At 35.3% G+C, this 14,794-nt stretch overlaps 1 protein-coding gene across 6 annotated transcripts in view; it reads right to left on the bottom strand.

The window, feature by feature from the left end:
- Window positions 1–14,794, bottom strand: part of LOC101843738 (UDP-N-acetylglucosamine--peptide N-acetylglucosaminyltransferase 110 kDa subunit) — a 31,429-nt gene that overhangs the window by 6,486 nt on the left and 10,149 nt on the right. For 2 of the 6 annotated variants that reach the window (XM_040733317.1, XM_040733321.1), the window contains 4 exons: window positions 11,667–11,758; window positions 7,242–7,363; window positions 4,615–4,719; window positions 2,941–3,056 (listed from right to left, as the gene is read on the bottom strand). The gene's annotated coding sequence lies outside the window, so the exon portion shown is untranslated. Of the gene's footprint in view, window positions 1–2,937; window positions 3,057–4,614; window positions 4,720–7,241; window positions 7,364–11,666; window positions 11,759–14,794 lie in introns of all 6 variants that reach the window. The other 4 variants (XM_040733319.1, XM_040733322.1, XM_040733318.1 and 1 more) reach the window with 3 other exon arrangements.

The raw sequence follows: 14,794 nt of genomic DNA, 5'->3' as shown, positions 1-14,794 counted from the left end.
TCAAAGGTATACAAATTGGGAAGGAAGAGGTCAAGCTTTCACTATTTGCAGATGATATGATAGTTTACATAAATGTCCCAAAGAACTCTACCAGGGAACTCTTACAGCTGACTAAAACCTTCAGCAAAGTGGCAGGATACAAGATCAACTCAAGAAAATCAGTAGCCCTACTATATACAGATGATAAAAGGGCTGAGAAAGAAATCAGAGAAACATCACCCTTTACAATTGCCACAAACAACATAAAATACCTTGGGGTAAAGCTAACCAAACAAGTGAAAGATTTGTATGACAAGAACTTTGATCTTTAAAGAAAGAAATTAAAGAAGCCCTCAGAAAATGGAAAGATCTCCCATGCTCTTGGATAAGTAGGATCAATGTAGTAAAAATGGCAATCTTGCCAAAAGCAATCTACAGATTCAATACAAACCCCATTAAAATCCCAGCACAATTCTTCACAGACCTTGAAAGAACAATAATCAATTTTGTATGGAAAAACAAAAGACCCAGAATAGACAAAACAACCCTGTTCAACAAGTCAACGTCCGGAGGCATCACGATCCCTGACTTCAAGCTCTAATATAGAGCTATAGTCCTGAAAACAGCTTGGTATTGGCACAAAAACAGACAGGTAGACCAATGGAATCTAATTGAAAACCTTGATATTAACCCACACACGTATAAACATCTGATCTTTGACAAAGAAGCTAAAAATATACAATGGAATAAAGAAAGCATCTTCAACAAATGGTGCTGGCATAACTGGAGGCTGGCATGTAGAGGACTGCGGATCGATCCATGTCTATCTCCATGCACAAAACCTAAGTCCAAATGGATCAAAGACCTCAACATAAATCTAGCCACACTGAACCTCTTAGAAGAGAAAGTGGGTGGTACCCTTGAATCAATTGGTACAGCACACAGCTTCCTGAACATACCACCAGTAGCACAGACAGTGAGATCCACAATTAATAGATGGGACCTCCTGAAACTGAGAAGCTTCTGTAAGGCAAAGGACACAGTCAGCAAGACAAAAAGGCAATCCACAGAATGGGAAAAAATATTAACTAACCCCACATCTGACAAAAGGTTAATCTCCAAAATTTACAAAGAACTCAAGAAGCAAGTCTCCAAATCACCAAAGGATCCAATTTAAAAGTGGGCTGCAGAACTAAATGGAGAATTTTCAATAGAGGAGTCTAAAATGGCTGAGAATCACTTGAGAAAGTGCTCAACATCCTTAGCCATCCGGGAAATGCAAATTAAGACAACTCTTAGATAGCATCTCACTCCTGTCAGAATGGCTAAATCAAAAACACCAACAATTTATGCAGGAGAGGATGTGGTAAAAGGGGAACACTCCTCCATTGCTGGTGGGAGTGCCTGCTTGTTCAGCCACTTTGGAAATCAGTATAGAGATTTGCCCAAGAAATGGGAATAAACCTACCACAAGACCCAGAAATTCCACTCTTAGGCATATATCCAAAAGATGCCCATTCATACAACAAGGATGTCTGTTCCACTATGTTCATAGCAGTATTATTTGTAATAGTCAGAACTTGGAAGCAACCTAGATGCCCATCAACCGAAGAGTGGATAGAGAAAATGTGGTACATTTACAAAATGGAGTACTATTCAGCAGAAAAAAACAATGGAATCCTGAGATTTGCAGGCAAATGGATGACACTAGAAGAAACCATCCTGAGTGAGGTAACCCAGTCACAAAAAGAGAAACATGGCATGTATTCTCTCATATATGGATTTTAGACATAGATCTGGGGAGTGACAGCCTACAATCCCATGGCTGGAGAGTCAGGGAAACAGAACCTTCATTTAATTGCTGATGGAGACAGAGGCAGACTCCCACGGCTAAGCACCGAGCTGAACTCAAGAAAGCCAGTAACAGAGAGGAAGGACTGATGACCAAAGGGATTAAGACTGGGCTGGTTCAACCCCTAGAAACAGCTGACCTGACAAGGGTTAACTCTTGAATCCCAGGCTGATTCCTGGGAATCCAGCATGGGGCTGATCAAGACCCCCTGAATGGGGGTGTCAGTGAGGAGGCCTAAGCAATCTATGGGGCCTTTGGTAGTTGACCAGTATTTATTTCTGGCATACAAATGGACATTGGTTGCCCATCCCACAATGAGAGATGCACTCTCACCCTGGAATCTTGGGGGAGGTTCTAGGCCCTGTCCTGGATGAAATGACAGACTATGGACTCCTCCATGGAAGAACTCTTCCTCCCTGGGGAAAGGATGGGGTATTGGGTGGGTGGTGGGAGGGGGGTGGGAGGAGAGGAGGGAAAGGGAGAGGGGCGTGAGATTGACATTTGAAGAAACCTTGTTTCTAATTTGAATTTAAATTTAAAAATAAATTTTAATATTAAAAAAAAGAACACAGCAACGAGAGCTAGATAGTACATTCTGTGCCAAAGGCTGGAGTGAGATAGAGGAATTGGGATGAAAATGACCAAAACACATACAAATGCAAGAAAATGTTAAATCATTTTTAAAGAAAGTTTAATCCAAAAAGAAGAAAAGACTCAAAACATCAGGTCCATGCATACAACTGGAATTTTATGAATTTAAATGAAAAGGAATATATAGACTCATAAAAGGTTCATTATACTTTCAAACACTAGAAACTGAAAAGTTTTAAGTGGATGGCACTTCACTGATCATTTTCTGGGTATTGTCCTCAGAGCATTTACTGGAGAAAATGAGCAGTAGGTGTTCCAAGGACAAGAACCATAAACTGTCTAGTTGCAAAGTACATCATGTATGACTTCAAAGGAAATAATAATACATACATATAACAAATATATTTGAAAATATAGCAAAAACATGCTAACACAAGAAACATAAAATGTAATTGAATTTTACAAAATAGAAATTAATAATTGCAATGAAATGGAAAATTCAAGATTTATAATACCACCAACTATTTGTGGCGACTGTATCTTCAATAGAAGCTTCTCAGAAGTTGGGGAGTTGCACTTCCTCTGTGATTGACTCTGAGATTATCATAAGCAGGTTTGTGAGACATTACAGGATCTTTAAATAAAAGGGGAAATGTTTAGGAATAAATACTAAACACGTGTTAATCAGGTGCAATTAATTAGAAGATCTACATGAGATCTTCCCCAATCCTAGACAAATAGTTTCAGTATTACTGGGAATGCAGCATTCACAAGCAATGTGGAGATTAACTGCAGTGGGCATACATAACTCCGTATGTGTTACTCATTTCTCATAATAACCAAAAGCATTATAAATTTGTACATAACCACTAGAAATCCTGTTTTCTTGAATTTGTTGTGAAAATAAGATCATTGTATGAGCATTCTATTCACTTCATATTTTCAATATTTAGTTCAATTAGACAGCTCACACACACACATATACACACACAGATACAAACACACAAATTGTTATTAATACAAAAGTATTTGATATGAGCTAAGCATTCAAAAAATTCATTTGCTATTAATAATTTAAATTGTCTTATAAATTTCCCAAAGATATACAGGGTAATGTTTTTCTCAATAGTTCTGTAATAAATGAAGAACATTGTAAGCCTGTATTTTCATTTACATAACACATATAGTTCAATTATATAACACATGTTTTATGAATTGTGTGTGTGTGTGCGTATTTGTGTGCTTTTGTTTGTATGTGATTGGAAGAGCAATAACATAGAAACCATAAATTAAAAGTAACCAAAGAGTATTATATGAGAGACTGGTAATGAAGCAGGAAAATGGAAAAATGATGAAATTATATTGTAATAGCAGTTAAATATATATAGTGAAATAAACACAAGTATTAGACCTCAAGGGTATAATTTTTAATTATACAAATATCTTATATCCTAAAATTCATCTCTGAAACCTTAATAGAAAACAATACTCTCTAAGATGTTCAGCAAAAATGTTATTGAAAAGGAGATAAAACTCCCCTATGCACCCATCTGGTGGATGGGCTACACTGCTGTGTTTCCATGGGCTCCTAATCTTTTTGTGGCTCTGTTTCATTTTCTGACTATGCAGGAAATTTTCCCTTGGGAATACAGGTAATAGTTTTAAAAAGTTTGTGCTAATACTTAATTCTTGGGCACTATTTGATAATAAAATAGTTAAAGCTGCGAAAGGCAAGAAAATCATAAATCCGCATGCACAATGACAACAAACTGGACAAAATAATAATTAATAATCAAAACAAAACCCTCCAGCATATTGAAAATGTAATGGATTATATATGGAAATAGCACATCTGTACATCTTTAAGGGATAGTAATAATCAAGAATATTCACCCTTGTCATCTCTGTTTCACATATCCTTGAAGGTTTCCTCTAAAGAGTTATTGTGGAAAATAAATGCTACATACTTCTGTTTCTTATATATCTGTTGCCAAACGTAAACCAGATTTTCACAGTTTTTGTGAAAGGGCATAACTCTGTGTAAAGTAAAGGACTTAGAAACCAAAAATGTACTTAGGTCTAATAATGTGCAAATTCCAGAATATAACATAAAAGAAAAAATAAGATGGAATCTATTTATTTACATGAGCAATTACAATTAAAAAATCAGGAAACAAGTGGTTTTACAATACCATAAACACAGGGAAATGGACTTCTCCAGTGTCAGCTTCTGGGGATGCAGAGAGGAAACACAGCTTTACTGGTTGAAGTGTCACACTAAGCAGAATGTTTAGAATCTGTGTCAGAGATAAACGACAAAAATTAAGATACAACACATGGAGAAATGAATGTGAGTATTCTTAATGCTAAAAATAAATTTAAGATTATTAATAACATGCATTTATATTTTAAATGTTGCAACTCGGTTTTAAAGAAGTTAATACTTTTCAAAGATATTCAGAGATTTAAAGTATAACATCCATAGTGAAGATGTATTAGTATTTTCTCTATTCAAAAACTGATTTAAACATCATAAGGTATAGATGAAAGTTTTGTTGTCTCCCCAAGTCACACGATACTTGTCACCCCAAATAAACACAAAGACGCAATATTAATTATGAAAACTTTTAGCTGATGGCTAGTTCTGTCTTAATTGTTAACCCATTTCTACCAATCTATGTATTTCCACGAGGCTGTGGCTTACACGCTAATGCCCTGGCATGTTGTTGCTCCACAAAATCCATATAAATTTCCCATATGCTAATACATAAATAAATATGAAAACTTAGCAAAGACAACACATTTTGAATTAGTTAACACAGTACTAATAAAAAAATTAAGTTGGGGACAGAATTGACTAAAAAAAAGAGGGAGTATTGCAATTAACACCAAATGTAAATTTTATAAAATGTACCATAAACTCAAACAGGTATGAAGACACAAATACAGGACTTTGCAGGGGCAATATTTGCCAATCGGGTAATGTGTGGGAGGAGCCTAAGAAGAAATGGCAATCTACATACAAGTCCCATGTCCTGCAAGATATCTCCACTTATGTGTTCAAAACCTTCCCTCTATTACATAAATTTTCCTATATAATGTCTCGTTTGGATCACAGATCCTAACAAATTGATAACATATAAAACACCAACCACCACACAATGACAGACAAAGAATGAAATCAAAATCAAAATCAAAATTCACAAGTCCTGACATAACTTTGGACAAAAAGATAGCTCAATCAAGGGAATTCAGTATTTTAAACATCCCATTGGATTAAGTTCACTGTTCAGATAGTATAAAATACTCTACAAAGTTAAAGTTAAAAATACAAATATGAGAACTACATCGCTAACCCTCTGAATAGTCATTTCATCAAAGAAGTTATATGAGGATTCAAGAAGTAAATTTACAAAATGAATAAATCAAAACCTTAAGGATGATCAAAAATGACAAGGAATCATTTTGTATGCATTCCAAATTATCTAATACATATGAATCATAGGAGTAGCTTACAGGGGATTATACAAAATTTGGAGGCCGTGACTACCTAGGAAGAATATCACAGACAGTCAGGAGAAACTCCTTTCAAAGTGTTGATAATGGAGTCCAGGAGACTACACAGAAAATAGTCTATAACAACTGCTCATGTTTGCTTTGAAGAAGTGGAAGTTAAGGCATGAATGCTGAAACACTAATTTTTTGTTATGGATCTATAGACATTTGAACAGGAACTACATAAAAATCAAGACACCTGAGGATTAGCTTTCAGAGACCAGAAAGGCATTAGGAAAGCCATTGAGGAAGCAAGCTACTCAGTTGTCCAATTTAGTTATGGTACCTTGGAATGACAATGAACATCATGGCTAAATTTAACTAAAGGTGTACTATTGACTCGTATATCTCATCAATAACTAATATATCCATAACTTAACCGAAGTCCTTCTTTAAAAGAGGTAAACCATGTTTAATATTTCAAATCAGTGAAAATCACAGGGTTAGTGAATCCATGGAACATAGATATCCTTAGCAACACTTTCATCAAACATTATAAAGCCTAGCTGCATTACTATTTTGTTATCATATCCACAGAATATCGGGGAGCTAGGAACAACAAATGGATTCAACAGATTGTGTTTACATATTAACATACATATGTGTGTTTGTGTTTATATACACATAACAATAATAATTGATGAGGAGGTAATGGATCTGACAGTGGACTGAGGAGTGTACAGTAAGAGTTTGAGAGATGGCTACATGGAAATTACATGAATGTTTATGTCTTGCATTAAATTCTCATATTTTGTACAATAAAGTATAGAGTATGACAAGGGAACTTAGAAAACACAGTTCCAGAAGAACGGGAGAACAGAGAGAATGATGATTAAAGTAACCAAGAATTATATGAATGTATGAAAACATTTATTAAGAAAGATCAATCCAAGAAGAAGAAAAGACTCAACAAATCGGGTCATACATAGAACTAGATTTTCATGAGTTTAAATAGAAGGAAATTCCTAGGATCCTAAAAGGTTCAGTACTTTCTCAAATCCCAAAAGGAAAACTACAAGTAGGTGCCACTTCCCTGAACAAGTAATGGACATTGACGTCAGGGCAGTTATTGAAGAAAATGAGAATTATGTGTTTTTATGGCAAAAAATAAACTATGTCTTATTTCTACAGAAATAGGAAGACACATACATAAATACAGTCATCAGACATGTTAAAACATGATAAGATAAAATGTAATGGATTATTGCATTCAAGAAATTAGTAATTGAATATGAAAGCTACAAAATAAAACAAGACATGATACCACAAGCTAGGTATGGTGAGCATGTCTTCAAGGAAGCCTTCTCAGAAGTTGGGGAGAAGCTTTTCTTCTGTGCTTTAGTCTGAGATTACCATGAGCAGGATTGTAAGACCTTACATCAGGATCTTGAAATAAGAGGGAAAATTTTTAGGTATAAATAATGAGAAAATGAAAAACATATACACTTAAGCAAAAAATCATTTTGATATGATTAGTAAGATCTACATAAGGTAGAGAAAGTCCCAAATTCCTAGACAAGAAGTTTTAATATTATGAATGCAAGATTCACAATGTAGAGATTATGTACATGGGGTATACAGATCTCCATATGTGATATTCTTTTTTTCCTAATGATCAAAATTATTCTAACATTTGAACAGAACCACAAGAAATCAAGTGTCAATGATATTGTAGTGCGAAAAAAAACAAGACAGGAGCATTCCACCCACACTTCCTGATTTCAAAACTTACTCCAATATGACACCACACACACGCACGCACGCACACACGCACATACACACACACAGACATGCGTGCACACATGCATGCATGAACACACACATGCACGCACGTACCAATGCACACTCTTATAAATACAAAATTATTTGAGATAAATAAATCACTCAAAAATATCATTTACTAATAATCACTTAACTTGTCTTAAGAATTGCCAGCACTCAGGAGGCAGAGGCAGGCGGATCTCTGTGAGTTCAAGGCTAGCCTGGTCTACAGAGCAACTGCCAGAATAGGCCCCAATGCTACATGGAGAAACCCTGTCTGGAAAAATGAACAAAAAATAAGATAAAATAAAAAAGAATTGCCAAAAGATGTACTAGGTAAAAAGTTTCTCAAATGTTCTCATAAATGAATAATACAGTAAAATTTAATTTTTCTCTTGTATACACATACTGTTGATTTTTGTATTTATATATTCAGAAGTGTGTGTGTTTGTCTATATGTCAGAGAGAGAGAGGAAGAGAGAGAGAGAGAACATATGTGTGTAAGAACAAACGATAAGAAGAGGCCATAAATTTAAAAGTGAACAAGCCAGCTAAAATAAGAGGATTTGGGAAAAAGAAAGGTAAAGGGTAAAAAGATGCAATTATATTGTAAAGTCAAATTTTTTAATGTACTTAAGTAAGATAAAACAGCTCATGTACCAAAATAAAGGTATAATTTTAAAATTATACAAAGATAATATATCTTAAATTTAATCCCTGAAGCATTAATAAATACTTTCTAAGGTGTGCAGCAATAGATATAGATTTTTTCTTGAAAAGGAGATAAAGTTCCACTATGCCTCCTCTGGTGAACAGGTGACCTTGGTGTGTTTCCACAGGTTCCTACCCTGGCACAAGATGCTAGAGAAAATAAAATTTCCTAAGGATCCAGGCAGTAGGGAAATAAGGGGAGGACTTGTATCAGATAATTAACTGAAGAATATATTTATGAACATTTGAAGTACGCTATCGCAGGCCTGAGTTCCATGTAAACTTCAGAATACATTGCCTTATATTTTTTATTGATTACATGTTTAGTTGTGCACCATTTCTTTATAACTTTAGCATTATTAAGAAGGAATACCTTTCTAACCTATAATAGTCACACAGAAGGATGTGATAAAAACCACATCTATAGCTTCATGGGTGACAATTTGCCTAACGTGTACAAGGACCAGAACACCACAAAAAAAGTCAATGAAACCTGTGTGTGCACTGTCTTCAAGATAATAAACAAGGTCTGTTCATTATTTCCCTAAATAAAATCTATGAAAGGAACTGATGGGGCAAATTTAAGGAATCACATGTATGAGAACAAAAGAAGAGGAAAATCAAGGGTGCTTTCTCACTAACATACAGTCTCTATTTACAAAAATCACACTGGAACATTCAGACTAAACCATTTTTGTAATAACCCAGTCATCGGGGAGACTAAGGGTGTGCTTTGTGGCTGAAGTAGCAGCAATTTTCTCTCCATCCAGCATACCTTGCTGCTGATGAAAGCCCAAACTGTGGAGATCATCCTCTTCCTAGCCTACATTTCCACAGAAGACAGGAGCAAAGATATTAATCTGGAAGCATCGTTGCCCACATCAAGGATACGCTTGATTGTCTTCACCTACGTTGCTCTGTCATAGAGTCTCTCTGTGAAGTTCTAATGAGTGTTGAAAGCCTCCCAGTTCTTTACCATGAATTAATGCTTTGTTTCAGCGGTTTTTTCCATGGGAACTCTGCTTCAACACTCTTTCTGACAACACAAGTTGGACCTCTTCCTCTGCTCATACGTTCTTTCATATGACATCATCCAAGATGCAATACCGCTTTATAGACACTCTTTACATGCTGGTCTATGTCACTTAAAAATGCAAAGGACGTTTGATATTCCAAAGACCTTGCTGAACATAATGTCAGTAAAGCCACTAAGTGTCCATGGCAGTCTCAAAGCCCATGCTGTGAACAGAGCATAAATTATTATCTTCACACTTAGTTCCCTCAGAATTTCTTGCTCTACCTCTTCTGTCCTTTAGATTCTGACCTCCCTGGGGAATTCACTGTTGATGGATATGTATCTCTAATAGCTACACGAACCAGTTTATCAGAGAATGATGTGGATTGTACTACAACAGTTTATGCATTCTGTGTCTCAGTGGAGAATAAATACTTATGTTTCTCATTTTCTAGGCTTCCACAGCCCGAAGACTGATCTTGGGTTCCCCCTTGTAGCATAGCTACACAAGTCAGCCTGTGAGAGTATCATTTTCTTGTTAAAGCTTGAGCATAGCACCACAATTATCTATGTTGAATTATCTTTGATTACCATTGCAGCACACATCTGATCTAAAGTAATGCCTACGCCTAAATGTTGTCTCATAGATTTTCCTTTGTAGCAAAGACAGTACTCATATGGTAACTGTTTGTTTTTACATACCATGTACTTTCTATTTACTACATATTTCTTCCCACGGGTTGCAATTTTGGAATCCCTGGCACTGTTCTATATCATTGCTATAATTTGTGCTCTTTTTTCATACTCTCACACAAAAAGCAAAATATACAGCGCCAATATTTCTCCTCTTTTATCCAGTTTGCTCACTATGTCAAAGCACAAAATCCCACGCTTATATCCATATATGCTACAGTGCACAGCTCACACCTAGACTCTCACCCTGCCAAGTCGCACTGGAATATATCTCTCATTAACAGTACTAATATCCATATTTCTTTTTCAACTGTTCACTGGAAGCTATGCCCCAGATGGGCCAGCCCCGAATCTAACATCCACCCAATCATAATTCCTGACACAGAATATGAAAGAGAAAAGGGCAACTATACAGTAATTTCTTCTACAGATAAAACTGCCAAGATAGCTTTACCTTAGAGATATGCCATTACATATTTGTACTATCCATGACTAGACTACTAAACCCCAAAGCACTGTAGAGTCAAACAATCATGTAAATATTCTTTATGTAATGTGTGCTCCTGCATTCAACTTTGCTTCCCTTATTTGTTGAGTTGGATTGATATTTCTATACACTGAACATGTGATGCTCTCATTGTAAATCAAAAGCTGATTGGTCAATGGCTGAGCATGATTTCCGTGTCAGAGAGAATACTGGGGAAAAGTGTGGAGTCAGAAGGATACCATGAGACTCAATCGTTTATACTTCACTTTTAATCTAATGATGATATAAATAAATCAAAAGTAAATAAATCTAAAGATAAATAAATCTTAAGCACAGCATAAAGATCTCTTCTGATATCAGGTTTTTCATATTTACACACAATCCTATAAACATAAATTGATTTTATAAAGCACTTTATGAGACTATCTGGGGTGTTATAATTTAGCAAATATAGTAAATCCATATGTGTGCCTTGTCTTCAATTTTAGTTAGATTATGTGAGAGACTCCTTTCCTTGTGTCCTTCATTTCCCCATAATGTCTTCTCCTATGTGAATCCAATGCGGGAAAGATGCAAAATTTCTTAAGAAAGTCTCAAAATCTCCTATGAGATTTATATTTATATTTTAGCAGCTTCAAACTTTTTTGCTAAAACAATCTCTGGAAGATGGTGAGTGCAAGGTGATTATCTTAATTTATATTACTTTCATTCATGAGTGAAAATGTCAGATCAACATATCATTCATAATGTACCTTATTATTAGCAGAATTAACTATTTTTGTCTGTGACATACTATTTCTTAGGAAATGCCATGGAGAGTTACCTAGAACATACTGGGCCTTACTTGAAGAAAAATGATTACACAAAATTACAACAATTTTTCAAATTAGTACTTCTACTTTTAGTGTCAGGTGTTATTATTTAAAAATCTTAAGAACTACTCTGCATAATGGAGGCTTGCAAGTTTGTGCTACATATTCATGTGAACAAATTCAATGTTATGAAAAATTAAGAGCACTCACCCTTCAAATTTATAATTCACTGTCATTCCCAAGGCCATCAATATTATCCATCTAGACATCAACATGAAGCAAATATTCCTCCTGATCAGATTCTATGGGAAAGAGAGATAGAACAGGTAAGTATCATCCCGGAGACTCTCTCACCTCAGAGACCACCAGGAAATGCAACTGAATCACCACTGAGTTACACAGAAACAGTAACCTACTGGCTTCCAATTGCGTACTCCAAACCCTTCATATATGGACAGCTTCGCAAATTTTTCAGATTTCAATAAATAATTTGTCCTCCGGTGCTTACGTTTTCTCTCAACCATTCTATCATGTTCTCTTCCTCCCTCATTGTTGAAAATTTTGGATGACCTTATGTGGATACTCAACACATGAACACATATGGGAAGAACTAAATGAAATCAAGGGGTTTGAAGGATGAATAAATTATGATAGAAGGAGAATATGAATTTGAAATTGAGATTTGCTGGAGTGATGGTACAGATGATAAAGCTCTATTAAATAAATGCATGAGAATTTCAAAGAATAAGTCAAATAAAATGACAAAGTAATAGTGTCACGCATGATCTTTTGAATGCACTTTTCATCTATGGGCAGGATGTGAAGGCATAATTACATTCAGACAGCTCTGTGGCTACTTTTCAATATCTGTCAATGAAAAGTGCATTCTTATTCATGGAAACAGATACTCCCACTGACTTTCCATTTTAGAGAAACAAGTGAGAGTTTAGTAATATAATGTTCTAAGATAACAAAATATTAATATGATTTTATATTTTAATTTAAAATTAAGCTTAAATAAAATCGATTCAGTTAAAATGGCATCTGATAATTGAACTACTAGAATTGAATATTACTCTATCTCCAATTTGAATAATACTAAATTCTTACAAACTTCCATGTATCAGCATCCACTGTGTATCAAGTTAACTTTGTTATAAAAGAATGACACATCCTTGACTATAATTGTAAGCCTTTACATCACCCATCTTCCTCAAAGTAGCTGATTTAAACACCCAGATCCTAGGTCAGTTGCTACTGGAAAGATCCTAATGTGAAGCCAGATGAAAATCTGTGTTTGTCCAGTAAGCCTTATACAGGCCATGCTGAGGACAACAGTAACTGTGTAGTTACGATATGGCCTACTGGAAACCTGCTAGCCTCATATGAACCCATAATGAAAGAGAAGCAAAAGCCTTTTCAAAACTTCTATGCATGATGTAAAAGGATGTGAATTCTACTGCCTGGTCCCCTCCCTTTCTATACCTATTTGACCAATTATCAGCCACGTGAGCATATCTGATCATAACTTCAATTGTCCAAGGTATGGTTATGAATGCATAATTCCATTAACTTTAAGGCATGTGAATTTCTTCCTCTGAGATACTTATGTGAGGAAATATATCCATTGTTCCTTGGGCTTTTTTGGGTTGATTCTAATATGTGACACTTGACAATTACAATGACCCTGAATTCTTAGCATCTTAAAATATTCCATAAGAAAGGAAGCCTTCAGGAAATAAAAGATTACATAGGATGATGGTTCTCAACCCTTTGGGGGAAACACCACTCTTTGCGAAGGGTCAACTAAGTCTATCAGAAAACACAGATATTGAGATTACAGATCATTACAGTAGTGAATTACAGTTATAAGTTTGAAAACAAATAATTTTATGATTAGGAGTCACCACAACATAAGAAACTATATTAAAAGTTTGCCAAATTAGGGAAGTGGAGAACAGCTGATATTAAAGATCCAACATCCACAGGATGATTAGTAATAAATATGATTGAAAATGATTTATGATTTCAAAGAGCAACTCAACGTAATTTAACTGCATTAACTTACATGTTAACCTCACTGAAGTAACTGGTGGTGACAGATGCTGGTAATCACATGCTAGATACTCAATGAAGATTACAAGTCTAAACATTCAGCCCTGAATAGAAACCTGAAAGTAATAGTAATATGGACCAAAAACCTTATATGTAAGAATACGTAGATTTTATAACAATTCACATAGATTGTGGGTGGAAAGAACAGGGAAATATAATAAAATCATAATCTCAAAAATGTAAAAAAGAGGAAGGATATTTTGATAGAAATGTTCTTCTTCCATGGGAATATGAACCAGTTTCCTCCCTAATATTATCAAAAATAATACAGGGTGCAGAGAGGAATAGTAAAAAATTCATTTGCCCCACAGCAGTAACAATTTTCACCTGGTAATAGAATCTGGTTTGGAAAGTAGAATCCGGGAGACTGTAGACGGTAGTAGATTGGAAATAAAGGAAGATGCCATTGTTAGAGTTCTCTGCTCTCTGAGAGATGGCCAGTAAGTACCATGCAGGAGAATGTCAGCACAAGCCCTCATCCCTAAATCAGAAGCCATTTCTAACTGATAGCTAAATGCATTTCTCCCTAAAGTCTCACTGAATACAGAAACCAACAATAAGGCCAGGTGCAGCAATAGATGCCTCCCAAAGAAACCATTCAGTTGCATTTTACAAGCTCTCTCTCTTTCTCTCATAGTGCTTTGTTGCAGTTCTGTATTTAACCTTACCATTCCCTTGCCTATACATTATGACTTCTGGTGGTGTTTTACAAGATTCTTGTGAGTCTAAGTTAGGTTGTGTCACATCTTTGTAATTGTTCCACTATTTTCCTTCTGGTTATTTATTTATTTTATCCTATACTGGTTTGCTTATTATTATTAACTATTAATGTAACTGTTGCTAGTAGGAGTAGAATCGATAGTAGTAGGAGAAGCCGTTTTATCATATGTCTTTATATTCTAAGACAGAGAAAGGAAGGGTATAAATTTCGGCAGATGGGTATGCATGCAAGACCTAGCAGGATTTCAGTAAGGGGGAACAGAAATATGAATACATTATATGAAATAAAAATATATCATTGAAAACCAACTACCTGACAAAGAGGGCTATCAACAATATTTTTGCTCTAAGATTTCAGGGTCTCAGGGTGACAGGGGAAGAGCTGTACATAAATATCAATTCTTCACATGGTAGGTCAGTGAATGCTGTGTAGGAAACAGCAGGTCTTCTGTCTCTGTTACATACTGAGTTTGAGGTGAATTACCGTTGTTTAAGATAAAGCC

Source organism: Mesocricetus auratus, unplaced genomic scaffold (assembly GCF_017639785.1).
Source record: "Mesocricetus auratus isolate SY011 unplaced genomic scaffold, BCM_Maur_2.0 Super-Scaffold_100030, whole genome shotgun sequence".
Classification (NCBI taxonomy): Eukaryota; Metazoa; Chordata; class Mammalia; order Rodentia; family Cricetidae; genus Mesocricetus; species Mesocricetus auratus.
This window is presented reverse-complemented; position numbering and strand designations above follow the sequence as displayed.